An 18,652-nucleotide genomic window follows, 5' to 3' on the forward strand; every position below is an offset into this window, starting at 1 on the left:
GATATAGCTGGTTTTCTGCGAAATCTATTTCAGTAGAGCGTATGATGTCGATGGCCCGAGGTTATTGATTTACGTAATTGGAAGTAACCAATTAGGTTTACGACGAAACCTAGAAATCGATCACTGATCCAATTTGACTACCTCTATTCAAGAGAAGTTCCTATTGAAGTTCAATATGAATCTTTGGGGACTTATCATGAGATTTATGCCCACTATCTAATAATGGGAAATAGAAAAAAAGAAATTATTATTATTATTGTAATTTACTTTTAGATTTGGATAGTTTCTGCAACTATTATATCTATTTGCACAAATACCTTGACGTAATTTGGGTCTGGGAGGCCGAAGCTACCGATCAAGCTCCATTTTATAGATTTTATAGCTCAGCCCTCTTTCTAACAATGAATCACTGATTTCCCCCCAGAACTACGTTTTCTTTCAAGCCTTTCAACCAATCAATGCGACCTCGTAGGGCAGCTTTTGCTAAAACTCGAGCAGTTTCTTGAAAACTTGCTTCAGCTTTTTCACTATGTCTTATTATTTGTTTTGTAACCGGCTTTTCACCGGCAGGTCAGTAGGCCTGTTAGAAGGCGAACAAACAAAAGTTCTCCGCGGGTTTAGATTTTAGGATCTCTATCCTATGTTTTCTTTAGTTTAGTATAGTTTTCATTTTGTTCTTGTGGAATAAGAAGCCCTCGTACCTTAATGAAAGGAAAATCGTAATTTTTCGTTAGGTATTTGACCAAATAGGATCGTCCAGGGATCTGCGATTGGACATGGAAAATAGAAATACTTTTTCTTGGGTAAAGGAACAGATAACTCAATCGATTTCTGTATCGATCATGATATACGTAATAACTCGGACATCTATTTCAAAAAAATGTATAATAATTAGTAAGTCTTGATATTCTTTCATGGAGTCCCTTCTTGAATCTTAGATTGAAAAAAAAAGAATGCCCCTGAGGGACCTTTCTTTGGATACCAAGATTTCTGAAGGCATGGGAGTGGAGAGGCAGAAGTGAAAGACTGGCTACCAATAAAGATCCAAAACTGCACATACCATTAACTTTTTGTGTGCTAGCAATATCTCTACGTGTGATTCGTTAAAATGGATCTTTTCCTATAAAATCCATTAACTATTATTTCTTTCTACGCTGTCCTTAATAGCGGGTTGGTTACATCTACAACCCAAATGGAAACCAATAAGCACAAAACCATCCATTCTGGTTCTACATTTGTTTGTATAAAATGTTTCGCCAATTGCATGCGTCTAATCAAAAAAACTTTTCTTATTCGTCTTTTTCTATCTCCCCATTCTTGCAATTGCTCAGGATACCCTCTTTTAGCTGCTAGGTCTATTTCTTAGTTCAAGATCCCTCTTACTAACTGGAATAAAAGAATTAGTAGATCTGAAAAGGGAATCGATCGTGATTTGGAACCTGTTCTTTACATGAACCCTCTTAACTAAGATTTTCTTATTTATACCTGTTCTACTTTTTTTCTGTCCTGGCTCGGTTATTCCATCTAGCCGAGCCATTCATTCCTTTTTATGAAAGAAAGATAAGGGACAGAAAAAAATGTATTTTCCCATCAACTAGCTAAAATTGATTAACCCTAGGATTAGGATCCTTTTTTCTTTTTTCCTCTATGTGTATTTTACTTTAGCGCAAGGGCGCTCGATTAGTGAGCTATTACGCACTCTTTAAAGGGTGGCTGCTTCTAGGCAAACCTCCTGGCTGTCTTTGCACCCCCACGTCCTTTATCACTGAGCGGTCATTTAGGGGCCTTAGCTGGTGATCCGGGATTGATAAACCTTTTGGATTTTATTAACCAAAGAGATACGACTTTGGGCTATGGTTAGCTCAGGTCCAATCAAGAATATTCTTACTATTATTGTATTATCTTATTTATAGTGAAACAAGTTGAGAAGAGGTTGTTAATAAGAGATTGCCCAGGGAAATAGGTAAAAGAAATTTCCATCTTTGATTCTCTATAAACCAAGAATAAAGGGAAATCACTGATTCATTTGGAGCTGTTTTCTACCTGACTCATTGACATGAGAGATTAGATGCGATGCGCCAGTCACTCGACCGTCAATCCTTTCTTGTGACGAGCCGTGACTGGGTGCTCTGAAACCTCCTTAAAAGGAGGGGCGGTGGGGTAAGGTAATTGTTGGGCAGTACACAGGAGGAAATTGACAGGTCTATAAATTCTATTAAAGGAATGAGAAAGCTAATGAATCTTAAACCCATTGATAAAAAGAAAAAAAAGGGTACCAACGATCTGGAATCCCGTGCTGAAACCTACAGATATGCACCTATGCGGACCATCCTGGCAATCCTCCTGTCTATTCTTTCTAATAACCAACGAATGGCAAGTGCTCTTCCTTGTTTAGATCCTATTTCAATCGGGACTTTCCGCGTCGATCCTTTTTATTTTATCTTGTTTCTTACCTAAATTTATTAGTTTATTCTTTATTTGTAACAGTTCTCTACTTGGGCGGGTGGAATTTATCTATTCCCTATATATCCTTTTTTATCTGAAATCTTTAAGCAACTAAAAAAGACGTATACTAAAAGATATGTGTTGAAAAGGGATGGTCAATAACAAGATGAACCCAATGCCTAATCTTCCTCGGGTTCCACGGGGTAAATCCATTAAAAAGGACAAATTTTAGCAGAAGGAGCTGCTACAGTTGGGGGCGAACTTGCTTTAGGAAAAAACGCCCTAAATAAACGCGGACACTTAAAAAATCTGTCGGGCAGGCAGATTCACATCTCTTACAACCCACACAATCTTCGGTTCTCGGTGCGGAAGCAATTTGCTTGGCTATACATCCATCCCAGGGTATCATTCCCTTTTATGATTGGAGAACCTGGCTTTGATGACATTCCTGAGGGATCCGCAAAACCCCTCGCCATTACCGTATGAGCAGGTTTGAAAGCCTGCAAGTTAAGTTGTTGGCTGCTCTTAGCGATTGACGGACGAAGCCGAGCCGATACGATAGGCGGGCGAAGTGAGCGAGACCAAGACGGGCGAGACGTGGCTAATTTTTGAATTAAATAAAAAATCCCTTTTAACTTAGTGGTAGAGTAATGCCATGGTAAGGCATAAGTCATCGGTTCAAATCTGATAAAGGGATTTCTAATTGATTGGATATCCCGCATAAGGAATCGAAGGAAGATGCAACGTTTTATTCCAGGGAATCCCCAACGAAAAATGCACATTTGTATCTGGATTTTTTGATTTCCTAAGAGAGTTTTGGTCTAACAGTTTTTTCTCGGAAGAAGAAAAATAAACAAAAGAATGAATAAAATATGAAAGAAAAGCGTCCATTGTCTAATGAGTTCATAACCCTAGCGCCCATTCCCATTTTGGGCGGAACAGATCTACTAATTCTTTTATTCCAGTTAGAGCCGAAACAGGAGTGGGTCCTTCCATAGCATCGGGTAACCATACATGAAGAGGGAATTGTGCGGATTTCGCAACTGCACCAAGGAATAATAAAAAAGCACACAAAGTAGTAAGTAAAAACCTTCATGAAATGAAGGTTTTATTTTATGTAATCATTTAGGTGTTAATGTAAACGAACCATAATTACTAGCCAATATTTATCTCATGCCTTTCCTCGTTCATGGTTCGATATTCTGGTGTCCTAGGCATAGAGGAACCACACCAATCCATCCCGAACTTACAGCAGCTTGCCAAACAAAGGCTAATAGAAAAAAGAATAGAGGTATAACATGCTTTATTCTTAAGTGGGGGAATCCCCTGAAAGCCGGTGTTCGAGTGAGTTTTTTCCAGGAAGCTAGTTCTTTAGGGCTTAACCCCTTTTGTTATTCTACCTGCACTCTTCCGTAAACTAAAACGTGCATTATCAATAGGATTAATTCTAACAAGTCACACACTCATATTCCAGAGATACCGAAACAAAAAAATTCCGCGGTCGAACTACCATAATATCTAGAAATGTAGATCTTAAACTAGAAAGGCTTTTTTGGATGGAAAAACTCTGACTTCCTAGTTTTAGTTAGTAGAAACCTAATTGGTTAAAATTCCGTCCAGTAAAACGGAAGAATTATAAATTTCTAAAATACATACCTTTCTTTAATATTTCCGGTATAGCGTCGCGTCGGTCGATATCGCAGAGTCTAATTTCCTAACTCGGATTTGAACTCAGTGGGTAATTTCTAACAAAGTTTTTCTCTTGTTGATTCCTATTTCTAGGTGTAGTGATTTTCTCCCCTATGCTGCCTACGGATACTAAAGATCGCCGCTTTTCATACGCTAATTCGTGATTCAATGTAGAGCGAGTGAGGGAGCTATACCCGGGACTCAATCAACATATGCCAGAAATAGGAAATTGGAATGAAATCCAGTCTTAGTCAAATATTTCATATCTCTTTGTGTCCAAGCAGAAGGAAAAGGATATAATTTGAGCCCAATCCCTTTGGTCATTTCGCTTTTCGTGCCGGCCTGTATTCAGAGTTTCTTGGATTTGCGGTGCCTGAATTCCTTTCTCCTTCTTTTTGGTGACGCTTTGCTTGCATGCAAGGCGGCTAATAAAAGCGCCAGGTAGACGCGCGGAGATGCATTTTGAGTACTGGTGGTACTGGACAAGCTCTAGGGGAATAATCTTTTTCTTATTTCTTTCTTATTCCTTTCATTCGTTGCTTTGTCTTCGGTTTGTTTTTAAACTCGACCTTCTATCGGGACTGTTGTGACGAACCTTACTCCCCTCGGTCAAGTGGTTGACCCGTCTGTCCAATAAGTTTACTAAGTGAATGGGAATCCTATAGTTTGACCAGCCTGGATCTCTATTCTCCATAAGGATAGGGTTTATTTGATTGGCATTCACGCCTTTTAGAAAGGGCCACTCAATGCAATTCTCTTTTAGGCGAAGAGAGTAGCGGGGACTATGGTATCGAATTTTTTCTTTCGAGTATCTATTAGAAATGAATTCTCCAGCATTTGATTCCTTACTAACAAAGAACTTTTTGGTACACTTGAAAGGTACCCCATAGCATGACCAATTGATAAAATGTGGAGGAAAGTAGGGGAAATGGCCGATACTACTGGAAGAATTCCTCTTTGGCTGATAGGAGCGTAAATAATTGTAACCATATACATATAAAATGACAGCAATGGAATCCCAATCCCCTGCTTTTATTTGTAAAGTCTCTATTCCTCGGTGATCAAAGCCCAATGTCTCGGGGACTCATTCTGACTTAAACAAGGGGTGGGTCTTTACCAACTTCCTAAATCTATAAAAATATAAAACTTCTGGGCTTTTACCCATTTTAAATTTTTTTTGGAATAAACTGTTGTCAACTAATCTTTTCAATGTTCAATTCTACTCTATGTTAGAACACGAGAAAGCGGAAATCCTTTTGAAGGAAGCTATTCAGGAACAGCTGGAACGGTTTTCTCTTCAGTAACAAATAAATTTTGCATGCAGGCGAGTTGCAGCCTGCAATCCGAACTGAGGACGGGTTTTTGGAGTTAGCTCACCCTCGCGAGATCGCGACCCTTTGTCCCGCCCATTGTAGCGTCTATTGAGAATCTAGTTTCTTGATCGAAGTAAAGAAGAATTTTAGTTCCTCTTAGGCGAGCTACTTCGTTCCTATTCTCCGAATCTGAATAGGAGAAGGTTGTAATGAACCCAAAATACATCGCTAAGGTTCAACCGTTTCGCTACGGTTTTCTTCCAATTTCATCCAAGATTTAATAACTGATCCATTCTCATCCCCGGTAAAGTCCATATTATTGTGATAGAAATGAAGAGAAATAAATAAGCTTTAGTTAATGTAATAAATATACCCATTGCTCTTTGATGAAAAGATGAAAAAACCAAAAAAAAGCTCTGCCCTTCCATCTCTTGGATAGATAGAGAGGGAGGGCAGAGGCCTTGAACAAAAAGATCACAGTAAACTTTTGGTAAAAGTTCTATCTTGGTCGGAGTGGGGATAGCATTTCTCTTCTGCATGTCTATGGAGTTTTGCAAAACCCAAACACCTCCCATGCAAAACCGTGCATGAGACTTTCATCTCGCACGACTCCTAAGTGATAAAAGAAAGAAGAACTCGTCTTCTCTCTTTTTTGATTACCTTCCTCGATCATGATTTGGAACCTGTTCTTTACATGAACCCTCTTAACTAAGATTTTCTTATTTATACCTGTTCTACTTTTTTTCTGTTCTGGCTCGGTTATTCCATCTAGCCGAGCCATTCATTCCTTGTTATGAAAGAAAGATAAGGGACTTCTTTAAAAAGAAAAAGAAGTGCCTCTATATTTATATTATAGATTTATCCACTTAGATGAATAAATATTATTAATGAATATGTATCACAATCCATCTCGAGGTATTTGGATCAATACCTATTCGGTGGATCTTTTTTTCCTTTGAAGGTAATTTTCCCAACCAATAAGTATTGGGCTCCCAAGTAAACAAAGCGAAGGATCAAGTAACCAACATGTTGCGGAGCAGCCAAGTAAACCCAGAAATGACTCAAGTAATCCAAGAATCGAGGCAAACTCTGAATACTAGATATGACCCAAAAATAACAGGGGTCAAGGTCGGCCTACTACAAACTCCAAATATCATGGTCGGCGTACCTGGTCCTGAACTGTTTTTAATCTAGAATAAGTGGAATCTTCTCGGCACTCTCCTTCTGCTTTAAGTCTGTTTACTTTTTACCGCCGTCTACGGAGAGACAAGATGAGAGAGGAGAGAGGAAGCTGAACGACAAGAGCTGATGAAGTCCAATCAAGATGAGGCCTAGAAAGAGTTAAGAAAAAACACCTTCTACCTGATTTCTGACGAAAAAGGCAGTCATCAGTCGCCCCCTTTCCTATTTATCTTTGCTTGCTGCCTATTATGAGAATAGGTCCCGGTTCAAGCGGCCCGCCTTTCATCATCATCTATACCAGCTGCCATGCACGATCCCATAGGAACGATTTCATCGCCCTAAGAAGCAGAACGCGAGTTACGAAGAAACCTTTGCGATGGTGCTGTGCAGTTGGGTTCTCTATGGAGGAACTTCGTTGTGGGGACCAAGGGGTCTTCTTAAGAAGAGCGGATCCAATACACATAAGACTTTTTTTCAGGAAATTCCTAATGTAACTGATGAATTTGGGATGACCAGACAATTCTTCAATGTTGTGAAGGCCTCAATTTGAGCATCTAACCACTGGAATGATTCTTTTTTCAGACAGTCATGAAGTGGCCTAGAATTTATAAATTAAATATCTTGAATAAAAAAAGGAAATTTGCTCTGATATATAGTATAACCTGACTATCTTGTCCTACCCAAGTGAAATTACGATAAAAGAAAAGTCCAGGGCAAAAAAACAAGTTAGGCTATTCGAGATTTGCTCTTTTTTCCAGCTTTTTGGAGTGAAAATAATAAACTTTTGTCTCATACGGAATACTATATGATTTCACCGTTTGTTTCATCAGAAACAATCTGGGACGGAAGGATTCGAACCTCTGAGTAACGGGACCAAAACCCGCTGAGGCATCCTAACGAACGAACGATTTGAACCTTGTTCCTTCACGGCCTGATCAAATCGATCAGGCACTTGCCATCTATCTTCATTGTTCAACTCTTTGATGAAAATATGAAAAAACCAAAAAAAAGCTCTGCCCTTCCATCGGATGTGAACTAGCTTGCTCTGCTTGCGGAGAAAAACCAACCAAGAGGCGATGGACGAAGGAAGAAATTTAGCAACACTTTTCCCGCAGGATCTCTTGCAAGAAGAAAATAATCTCCAAATTCGACGATCGAGTTATTCTCTATATCTTTATATAAAATAAGAAGACAGAGAGACTCGGCTTAAAGATGGAGATTAAAGTTATTTCACAGCTAAATTCGTGTTTTCCTCGATTTAATAAAATATAGAAAGACTTCATGATGAGCGGTATAATAATCCGCTATGATGACAATGCTGCGGTTATAATTGATCAAAAAGGCAATCCAAAAGGAACTCGAGTTTTTGGAGTGATTGCCGAGGAATTGAGAGGATTGAATTTTACCAAAATAGTTTCATTAGCTGCTGAAGTATTATAAACCAACATTATGAACTACTACTCGCTGAAGTACTTCGCTTTCAAGTAGACGGACTTGATTTGATCCCTCATGGGATCAAAGAGAAAAGGCTATGTCACTCCAAAAAGGCTCCTTTTTCACTCAATGATTCCTTCGAATTTGCCGAACAAAAATTATATATGTCTATTCTATCTATGATATTTCTATATAGTATAGGAAATCCGTAAAATCTCAGATATTAGTTATTAATCTTAGCTATTAACTAGTTCTAAATTTGAAGTTATACTTATAAAAATAAAAAAATACTAAAACTTCTTAAAGATAAAGAGACTTTAGGCAAGTGGTTCTGGTAGCTCAGCTGGTTAGAGCAAAACAAGCAACGGATTGAGCAACTAGCGCGAAAGCCGTTGCGCGTTAGCGCATCCGTTTTCTTGCTGGATTGCAAATCCTTTTTTTCTTGTTTCAGTGGGAAGAGCAAGGGGCATTGCCCTGGAAATCCTTCAGTCGGCCGGGCCTGGTCACTGCGGCCCCCTTTTGTGAGGGGGCACCCCTTCTCCCGAAGTTACGGGGCTATTTTGCCGAGTTCCTTAGAGAGAGTTGTCTCGCGCCCCTAGGTATTCTCTACCTACCCACCTGTGTCGGTTTTGGGTACAGGTACCATACGGCTCCTCCCTTCTATACATAATAGTACTAAGAGAAATAATCTATAAAAAGATTTTTTTCTTACATCGAGAAATATTTGTTTTTCAAGATAAACAATCCTTGGGGTTCGAGAATCCGCCTATTTTACTAGTCTTCGGAAACGGAAAACCCTGAACCAAGAAGTCGGTGGAACCGCTGAACCACGCGAGCTGGTTAGATGCGTGGGGCAGAGGGCTCGTAGTACCCCCATTTTCTTGATCCAGCCTTTTCTTCGCTTCGTTAATGGCGAGGTTCAAAAGAGGAAAGGCTCGCGGTGGATACCTAGGCACCCAGAGACGAGGAAGGGCGTAGCAAGCGGGATACTTAGCACGTTAGCTATAGCACTGCATGAGTCGAGTCGCACAGCACCTAGTATCCATCGTTTATGGCTAGGTCAGAATAAATAGAATAATGATCAATGGAAAAAAGTTGGCCTCGGTCATTATGTATTGAACCGAGGAAAAAGCCTCTGTAATGGTTGGTCGGTAGTAAGACGACCTTTGCATTTTACATTTGGATCTTTTTCTTATTTCAAAATAGTGAAAAAGTCAAAAATTCCTTGCCAAGCTACATGAAACAGATTTCCGGACGTCCATAGAAAGATTATTGCTAATTGCCCAAAGTGAGAAGCAAAAATGTTCTTCTGCTTGATTTGATCAATCCATATGCTCCCATCTTTAATAATATTCCCGCTAAAAGCATACATGTACTATAATGTGCTTCCCCATGGGTATCTGGTAACCACGTATGTAGGGGTATAATCGGAAATTTGACAGCATAAGCAATAAGGAAGCCAAAATATAAAAGTAATTTTTTTATTTTATTCTGGTTTTAATCGTTTGAGGAAAAACCCCTTTGGCATCAATGAAACTCTGTTATATAGGAGTTCAAAAACCTCGCCCGCTTAATTTCTCAAAGTACTATGATAAAAAGTTTAGTCTAGTTAACTGTTTAACTACTTATATCGAGATTCGTCTATTCTATATATCTAGAATATATATATTAAGGTATAATACAATAAGGAAAAGGGGCGATTCCCCCTTTTCCATTGAAGTAGGGAAGGGGGTGATTGATCTTTTTTTGAATCAGGCCTTACTGACCAAGTGGTGGTATAAGCTTCATTGCGGATGAAAACAGAAATAATATTGCCAGAAATTGATAAGGTAGCATTTCCATTTCTTCTTCAAAAAAAAGTGCCTTTTGATGCAAGAATTTCCTTTCCTTGATAATTTCTTGTCAAGATGAATATTTTCTAATGCCAGAGGATACCCCTTTGATCTGTATCTGTTTAGTATTTAGTTTAGTATTTAGTATATAACAGATCAATAACAGAGCGGTATTGCTTAGAAAAGGGATTCAATATATAATCGATCGAAGAAGTGGAGTTTGAAAAAGGGAACGGAATGCTCAAACCGGAACTGCTAGAGGAACGAATTTTCAATAGCATAACTTGGGCTCCTAGAATATGGCGCCCTTGGGACAATCTATTTGATTGCAGGGTTTTGTTCCGAAGCAAAGATATCCGCGGAGGCCATGCCTCATTTCATAGGGAAGCCCAAAGTGGCTCTATTTCATTCTATTTCACTTCCTAGCACTTCCTATCATTTAATATCCATCCCTTTGGTCTAATTTAGGACTTTCAAATCTATTTTATTTTATCTAATTCTATCTACGCCCCAGGGGCTATGAACAAAACAGTCCTTTCCTTTTTCTGATCATAGAGAAGCCGTATGAAGCTAAGGTTTCATGTACGGTTTTGAAATAGCGGTGGGAACTGTGATGTTCTTATGGTTCTATTTAAGAATGGGTATGCCATACACCCCGCGGGGATTGTAGTTCAATTGGTCAGAGCACCGCCCTGTCAAGGCGGAAGCTGCAGGTTCGAGCCCCCCCTGACCAAAACCTCCCACATTAGGATTTCTTGTTAATGGTTGATCAAGCTTGATGGATTCCCCCTCTGAAACAAGAAGTTTTGGTCCGGGAGGTATAATATCAATCACTTGGCTAGCTATAATTCGATAGACTTTCCGTAGCTCAGTACTGCTGATCGTTGACCTGTTGAGGCAATCGTATTTGTTTTGGTAGATATGCTCTTCAAGCACTTGAACCCGCTTGGATCACGACGAGACAGATAGAGCAGAGGTGCTAACAATAATAAGAATCTTTCATCCTGCAAGTTACTCATAATTGAGAACTGGTAATGTGGATTTTGTTCCATGCAATACGTTTTTTTTGGATGGAATATTTGGCGTCAGCCTATAGGTTTTCTGGTTTTTTTAATTTCTTCTTTGGCAGAATGTGAAAGATTACCCTTTGATTTACCAGAAGCGGAGGAAGAATTAGTGGATTATTCGTGACTGCGTATTTGCAATACAGGCGTGGGGATCAGTTGGATCTTTGATTGAGTCATTTTTTTGATTGACCTCCTCCAGACCAGAGAAAGAAAGGAGCTTCAGAACTCTTGTATTCCACCGAATAAGAATAAGAATAAGAATAAGAACAAGAAGGGGCTTTGTGATAATTGTGCTTGGGTGGATGTTTATGGTCCAACCAAATTTAAGAGCTATGTTTCAATCTTCGCCTTGGAATAAAAAGAATTGATATTGGCGCGATCTAACCTATTATGGGGAATCGGTCCTGCACTTGTCCTATCATACCTTTTTCACGAGCCGGGCTTTGGAGATGAGGCCTTTTGGCGAAGCCAAGTCAATTTCGGGCCACCAAACCCTGCAACTGAGGAACGCGAAATGACTTTAGGTTTTGTTGATTTATTGCGCGATGATTTTATTGAAAAAGACCGTGCTCGTGGTATCTTTTTCACTCATTTTTAAAATCTGGTAAAAAATCTTCAACCTAACTCAACACAACTATATTTCGACTGCTGCGCAAAAATGGGATATGCATTTGAAATAGATGTCCGAGTTATTAAGTATATCATGATCGATACAGAAATCGATCGAGTTATCTGTTCCTTTACCCAAGAAAAAGTATTTCTATTTTCCCAATTTTATTTTTTCATTTATTTGTTTCCCCCCATTTGAAACAGGGCTCAAGTCGCTTCCTGAGATGCTGAGTAGCAGGAGCAACTTTTAATTTGTTATGAGCCCAAACGATAGATTCAATGAGTTCTTGCCAATAACCACGGCCGCTGAATAAAAATTATGATGAGCATCTATTGGAGTCGATCATTTCCAAGATCTAATTCTAGTTTCTTATTATGTAGTGGAAACGCCTCACAATCTTCAGTTTTACGCTTACGCTTAAGGGAAGAAATGTTCTAGGCCAGACCATCCTACAAAAACGAAATGGTCCCTTCGTAACCAGTCATCCATAGTATCAAAAAGATCATTTTCTTTCCCGGCAATCTCCGCTTATTAGGGTGGCCTCTAACAGGTCGGGAGAGTACTAAAAATTTGGCTCATACGCCTCGCAAGATTGAACATCTACGAAATGCAGATCAAATCACGTCTTATAATAAGAAGAAATCTTTCTCGGTATCAATCCCCTTGCCTAATCATAGTCAAAATCTGAGTTTGATCCTGGCTCAGAAGGAACGCTAGCTATATGCTTAACACATGCAAGTCGAACGTTGTTGTCGAAGTGCAATCGTAGAACAGAATGTGATACGATGAGATAGAATGCAATAGAAATAGAAACAAGGATAGCGAAGGAGTACGCAAGAAAGGCAAAAGCACTACGAATTATTGATTTAGGAATGGGAATGGGCTAGAACCCTGGGTTCTTTTTTGTATCTTCATCCATAGATCCTTTACTCATATATTCAATGTAGAAGAATTTAAATTTGAGAATCGAAGGTTCATAATATAAAAATATAAAACTTCTCGGCTTTTACCCATTTTAAATTTTTTTTGGAAGCCCGATAAGCATGTCTTGGGTTGGTACGCAAATAGGATCCCCGATAGCGGGAGATAAGAGATTCATATGAGAAAACATAAGTAAACGGGCTTCTTCCTGAGCTTCCAAGGATAAAGGTAGATGAAAGAGGCCGCCCTCGTGCAAGACTTCTTTATTCTCCTGATTTCCCTCCTCCAGTTGGATTGACATGAAAGTCCAGTGATAACGTTGAAGTACTTTAAAGAGTCCCTTTCAGCCCCCGCTTTATAATAGGAAGAAGAAGAGTAATCTAGTTTAGGCGTCAGAAGAATGGAAGGACAACGAGAAGATGGTTCGGTTGCTCCTGCTGGAATATTCCATTTAAGAAACAGGAAAGGGTTGATAAATGATCAAGAAAAAACTTTTCTATTTTTCATTCGATTTGCATTATCCGTAGGACACCTTATATGTATCAAAATCGATATCGATTTCTAGTCACGTAGCTTCATAATAAATTTGCAAAGCTTCCGCATAATGTCCTTCGGATTGAGCCAACATCCATTACGGTCGTTCATTCTATTCAAAAAATCTCCGTTCCATTATCAGCTCACTCTTGATCAATCCCTATGGATCGATCTAGCAATCATGGAATCTATATTCTGTTTACTGAATCACATGAAATTCTAGGGATCTATGAGATCAAGTATGGAATTCTGTTTACTCACTTTAAATTGAGTATCCGTTTCCCTCCTTTTCCCGCTAGGCAACCATGTCATCCATGAACAGGCTCCGTAAGATCCCATAGAGTAGAAATGGAATAAGTCATGTGACATGATCCAGTTCTCTATTTATTACAGGCACAATGACGCAATTATCAGGGGCGCGCTCTACCACTGAGCTAATAGCCCGTCGCGCGGGCCTCATTTTCGATTTCAGGACTTTTAGCCCCGGTTAGTGAAGGACCAGAGAACAAAAAAGAGTTGTTTTGGTGAACATCAAAGAAAAAACTTGCTCTTCTTCCATAAAAAATTCTTCTAAAAACGCGGGGATTGTAGTTCAATTGGTCAGAGCACCGCCCTGTCAAGGCGGAAGCTGCGGGTTCGAGCCCCGTCAGTCCCGAACTAGGGTTCAATGAATGGAGAAATTTATATTTCCTTTTTCCTGACGATCTACGATCACAGAACGCAATAATATGAATGTCTCTCACGAGCCCCAAAGAGGCAATCAAGTATGCCTGCTTTGTTGGCACAGGGAAAGGTAGAACGACCTTCCACCATGTCAACCGCTCACTAGACTTCTTGTTGAAGTGAAGTTGCTTCATCACCCGGCTCAACATCAGCCTCTTCCTTTGCTCCCCATTTTTAGACTTCTACAAGTCGATCTTCTTACGATGGAAATCACGAAAAAGAATCCTGAAGGAGGAAATAGTTCACTTGTTGGGCACCTAGGCTCCCTATTCGTAAATTCACTTACGGTACGAGCAATTAACAAGGCGCGCTGCTCTTATAACAAAGGAATTCATATTTACAATGAAAATTTGACCGGATTTTTTTATGTGTGCAATTGGGTTGTTGCGATTACGGGTTGGCTGTCTAATTGTCCAGGCGGTAATGATAGTATCTTGTACCTGAACCGGTGGCTCACTTTTTCTAAGTAATGGGGAAGAGGACTGAAACATGCCACTGAAAGACTCTACTGAGACAAAAAGATGGGCTGTCAAAAAGGTAGAGGAGGTAGGATGGGCAGTTGGTCAGATCTAGTATGGATCGTACTCATCTTTGAGCCTCTAAAAAGAAGGGCATAGTATCCCAGCCACCTAGACCACCTAAAAGGAAGGAATTTTGATTTACCTATTCAAAGCAATTTACGCGAGGGACTTTCTTTGACAGAATATATAATTTCCTGCTATGGAGCCCACAACGGGTTTTCCAACAGGCCGTACAAGGAGCTCTAGGAACTCTGAATAGTTGTTTGAATACCGAGTTACATTTCCGTACGATTCCTGAAGTCCTCCCTCCCTTTCTTTCAGAGGTGCTGACCCGTCTGTTTGTTTTGTTTTGAATTGACATAGAGAAAGATTTCTCGCGTTCAATTGTAGCCAATATTTTATTGCGAATAATTCCGACAACCTCAGGAGAAAAAAGGCATTTACATATTATAGAGATGGTGCGATTTGACTCTTTTTTTTGCTTTTTTAGCCCTACCTACACCTCAGTCTTACGAAAAAGAGAAGGGATATTCTTGATCGATTTGGTCGGATCTGTAGAAATCTTTTTCATTATCTTTTTTTTTGAAGAAGAAATGGAAATGCTACCTTATCAATTTTTATTATGCCACTGAAGGGGGGGGGGGAGATAATACCGATTTAAGAGTAGTTCACTACTGCAATAAAAAAAATTGTAATTCGCTATTTAATCACGAAACACGCCACTTCTAATGTAAGGATTGCTAAAAGGAAAATTTGGGAAAAAGAACCCATTGTATGGGGAATACTTCAAGAAGTTATGCAGGGACATCCTGTACTGTTAAATAGAGCACCTACCCTGCATAGATTAGGCATACAGGTCTTTCAACCCACTTTAGTAGAGGGGCGTACTATTTCTTTACACCCATTAGTCTTTTTTCAACCTACTCAAGTCCAAACCGTTGGGGCCCCTTAGAGTTTCTAACCATGGAGCACGACGATATGACTGATAATCAGAAGCGAGAGGCTCTGCTCTCGAAACTTGACCTCCTCGATTCGATCGATGGGAGAAATAAAAGGTTACGAGGCGATATTCCATAATTAACATAGTTCGGTTAGAGTGGATTTGAAAAGCTACAGCAGATCGATAAGTTGCTAATTTATCTAAGTCAACTCCACTACGGAATCTAGCTCTCCATAAGAGGGTATTCCCAATGAGACAAGTAGTTTATCGAAGGGACCCTCTGTCTGAAGATTGTAGTCCGGATTTCTCGGAATAGAATAATTGAATGAGTGCGGGGGTCGACGAAGCGGAAGCGAGAATGTCGGCTTGAGTAACGAAAACATTGGTGAGAATCCAATGCCCCGAAAACCCAAGGTTTCCTCCTCAAGGTTCGTCCACGGAGGCGAGGTTCAAAAGAGGAAAGGCTTGCGGTGGATACCTAGGCACCCAGAGACGAGGAAGGGCGTAGCAAGCGACGAAATGCTTCGGGGAGTTGAAAATAAGCATAGATCCGGAGATTCCCAAATAGGTCAACCTTTTAAACTACCTGCTGAATCCATGAGCAGGCAAGAGACAACCTGACCTTCGTACTTCGATCGAGATATTGGACATAGAATGCCACTCTTTAAAGAAATCAATCAGCTCCTAATTAGGTCCCCCAAGGCGAGCGAAGTGACATTTTTATTTCTCTTCCTCTGGTCAGAAAAAAAAGATTTCTAGAAATATTCTCTGATGAGCTGACGGGAAAACCCTCTTTGGATTTGCCCAAGATCTTTGGAATTCATTTATTTCTTGAGTTGTTTTTCACATTCTTTCTATAGGTAATTGCAGATATTGACAAAGATGGTGTACATGAAATGGTGATTGCACTTTGACTCAAAAGCACATTATCCGCAACATGGAATGAAAGAGAAATTCAAATTATGTAAGGTTTTTAAAAAAGTCCTGTGACTCATGTGTGGTATTTGAAAGGTCTTCCTAGTTATATCGCGAATCTTTTAGATAAACCTCTTAAGAAGACGGAGTGGTTGCACGTGTAAGTACATCATGTTACATATCTATTTTAAGCTAAGCTAAATGCCTAAACTAAACAATTTTCTATTAAGCACGGCATCTCATTGAGCTTCTCTTTTGCGCCTGCTTTCTTCTTGATTTATTGCAGCAGCTAGTCTCCCTTTTCCAAATTCGATTAAAAGCATTACAAAAGGCCCATTCATCGAAAATCAAAATCATACAGACAGGAAAAGAAAAACGAATTTCTTGCCCGAACTTATGCGAAGTAAAAATTTATCGAATTCGATCAGCACTATAAAAAAACCTAAGTATTTTATTGATCAGGCGGCACCCTGTCTACGGTTCCCTTGCGTGTGCTCGGGATAGGTGTTTTGTATAAATGTTTTTCCGTATTATTAAGTATTCTCCTTTAGTTTTTTTCTCTTCTGTGGAGCCGAGTTCGCCGACTGAGACTACTTGAAAAGCATTTTCGACCAACCGATCTCACGAGCTTCCAAAAAATTTCTTTCCGAGTTGATTTTCTCAGTTTTATTACAACTTATTAAGCACGAGAGTCGTAAGATCCTGGTTATAGAAGAAGAGTAGGCGATAACTCTTATTGTGAAAAGAGCTATTTACTCTATAAATAGTGGGAAAATTTGGATTCAATTGTCAACTGGTCCTATCGAAAGTAGGATTGAAAACTCCATTTTCCGAGATACTATTACTCGACCAGGAATCACCAACCACTGTAGTTAGATTTATTCGATTTCTTCCTTTCATTAAGGTACGAGGGCTTCTTATTCCACAAGAACGAAAGAACCTTTTCATTCTTTCATATACTAGGGGGAAGCTATTCAGGAACAGCTGGAACGGTTTTCTCTTCAGTAACAAATAAATTTTGCATTCCGTGAGATTCGTTGCCTACCAAAGAAAGGTGCAAATAAGCCATTTTATTCGATTTTGCCTCTGCTGATCCTGCTCATGCTTTTTTTCTCCTTCTTTTTCTTCTTTAACCATAAATCCAAAAAATTTCTACCTCCTTTCTTTTTCATGTATTTTTCTCATTAGGAAAAATACAAAATTATGTCAGTTATTTTGATGTTATTCTTGCTCCTTTTTACCAGAATTGAATTTTTTTAAAGATTACTTCTGGATTTAGGCGGTACAAAGGGTCGCGATCTCGCGAGGGTGAGCTAACTCCAAAAACCCGTCCTCAGTTCGGATTGCAGGCTGCAACTCTCCTGCATGAAGCAGGAATCGCTAGTAACATCGGCTCTTCCGAGATCTTATGTAAGGAATACTCGAAAAAGTAGAGCAAAAAGATCTACAAAACTCTACAAGAAATGTCTTTCCCGTAGAAGACTCTATATCTTCGAGCTTTTATTCCTCAATCCACTTATTCGTTCCCTTCTTTCATATACCTCCCCACCAATAGATAGAGACAAATGGGAATAACCGAACCACGTCTACAAAATTCCAGTACCATGCAGCTGCTTCCTTCGCTTCGCTATCTAATAACTTTTTCTACCCCTCTTCCCTTTTTCTTTGTATCAACTATAAACCACTGGATTGTCTTCAATTGGACGGGGGAATCCAATTGACAGCCTCCAAATGTGCAAATGTTGTGGCAGGGGCAGGGTCGGTCAAATCGTCTACAGGTACATAAACTGCTTGAATCGAAGTTATAAATCCCTTTTTAGTAGAAGCAATTCTTTCTTGCAAAGAACCCATTTCTGTCATGCTCAATTATCTCTTAACCTAGCTATGCTAGGCTCTACAACCATTGTTGTAGCTCATCATATGTATTCTATGCCTCCCTATCAATACCTAGCTACTGACTATGGTACACAACTTTCCTTGTTCACACACCACATGTGGATTGGCGGATTTCTAATAGTCGGCTATCAGTGGGATCAGGGATACTTTCAGCAAGAAATATATCGAAGAGTTAGCAATGGTTTAGCCGAAAAAATCATAATTTTGGATTCTATTCAAAAAAGATTGATTTTATTACGACATGCTATTTTTTCCATTCATTACCTTTGAGGATCAGTCGTTTACTTTTTTTTGCAAAATTTCTGTAAATTTGAAGTTGAACTTAATTAAACAAGCCAGACATTGTGATCGTCCTTGATCAGCAAAAAGAGTATATAGCTCTTCGGGAATGTGCCATTTTGGGGATTCCTACTATTTCTTTAGAGGCTCAAAGACGAGTTCTTTGAAGGAAGCAAAAGAACCCATGTGTCTCGGATGAAGTCTACCCTCCTTTTGTGTCGGCATTTACTTATTATGCTCTCTTCTAATAGTGGTCCCTTGGTATTCAGGTTGTAAAATCCTGATAGGAAAGTCGACTGTTATACCTTGTTCTCGAAAAAGGGGTAATTTTTTCTGGGCCTGTATTCTTTT

At 39.4% G+C, this 18,652-nt stretch overlaps 1 non-coding gene across 1 annotated transcript; it reads left to right on the top strand.

Moving 5' to 3' along the window:
* Positions 1-13,608: 13,608 nt before the first annotated feature.
* TRNAD-GUC lies at positions 13,609-13,682 on the top strand. The gene has a single exon. It is a non-coding gene; the product is annotated as a tRNA-Asp (tRNA).
* Positions 13,683-18,652: the final 4,970 nt, after the last annotated feature.

This window comes from Triticum dicoccoides, chromosome 6B (genome assembly GCF_002162155.2).
Source record: "Triticum dicoccoides isolate Atlit2015 ecotype Zavitan chromosome 6B, WEW_v2.0, whole genome shotgun sequence".
Lineage (NCBI taxonomy): Eukaryota > Viridiplantae > Streptophyta > Magnoliopsida > Poales > Poaceae > Triticum > Triticum dicoccoides.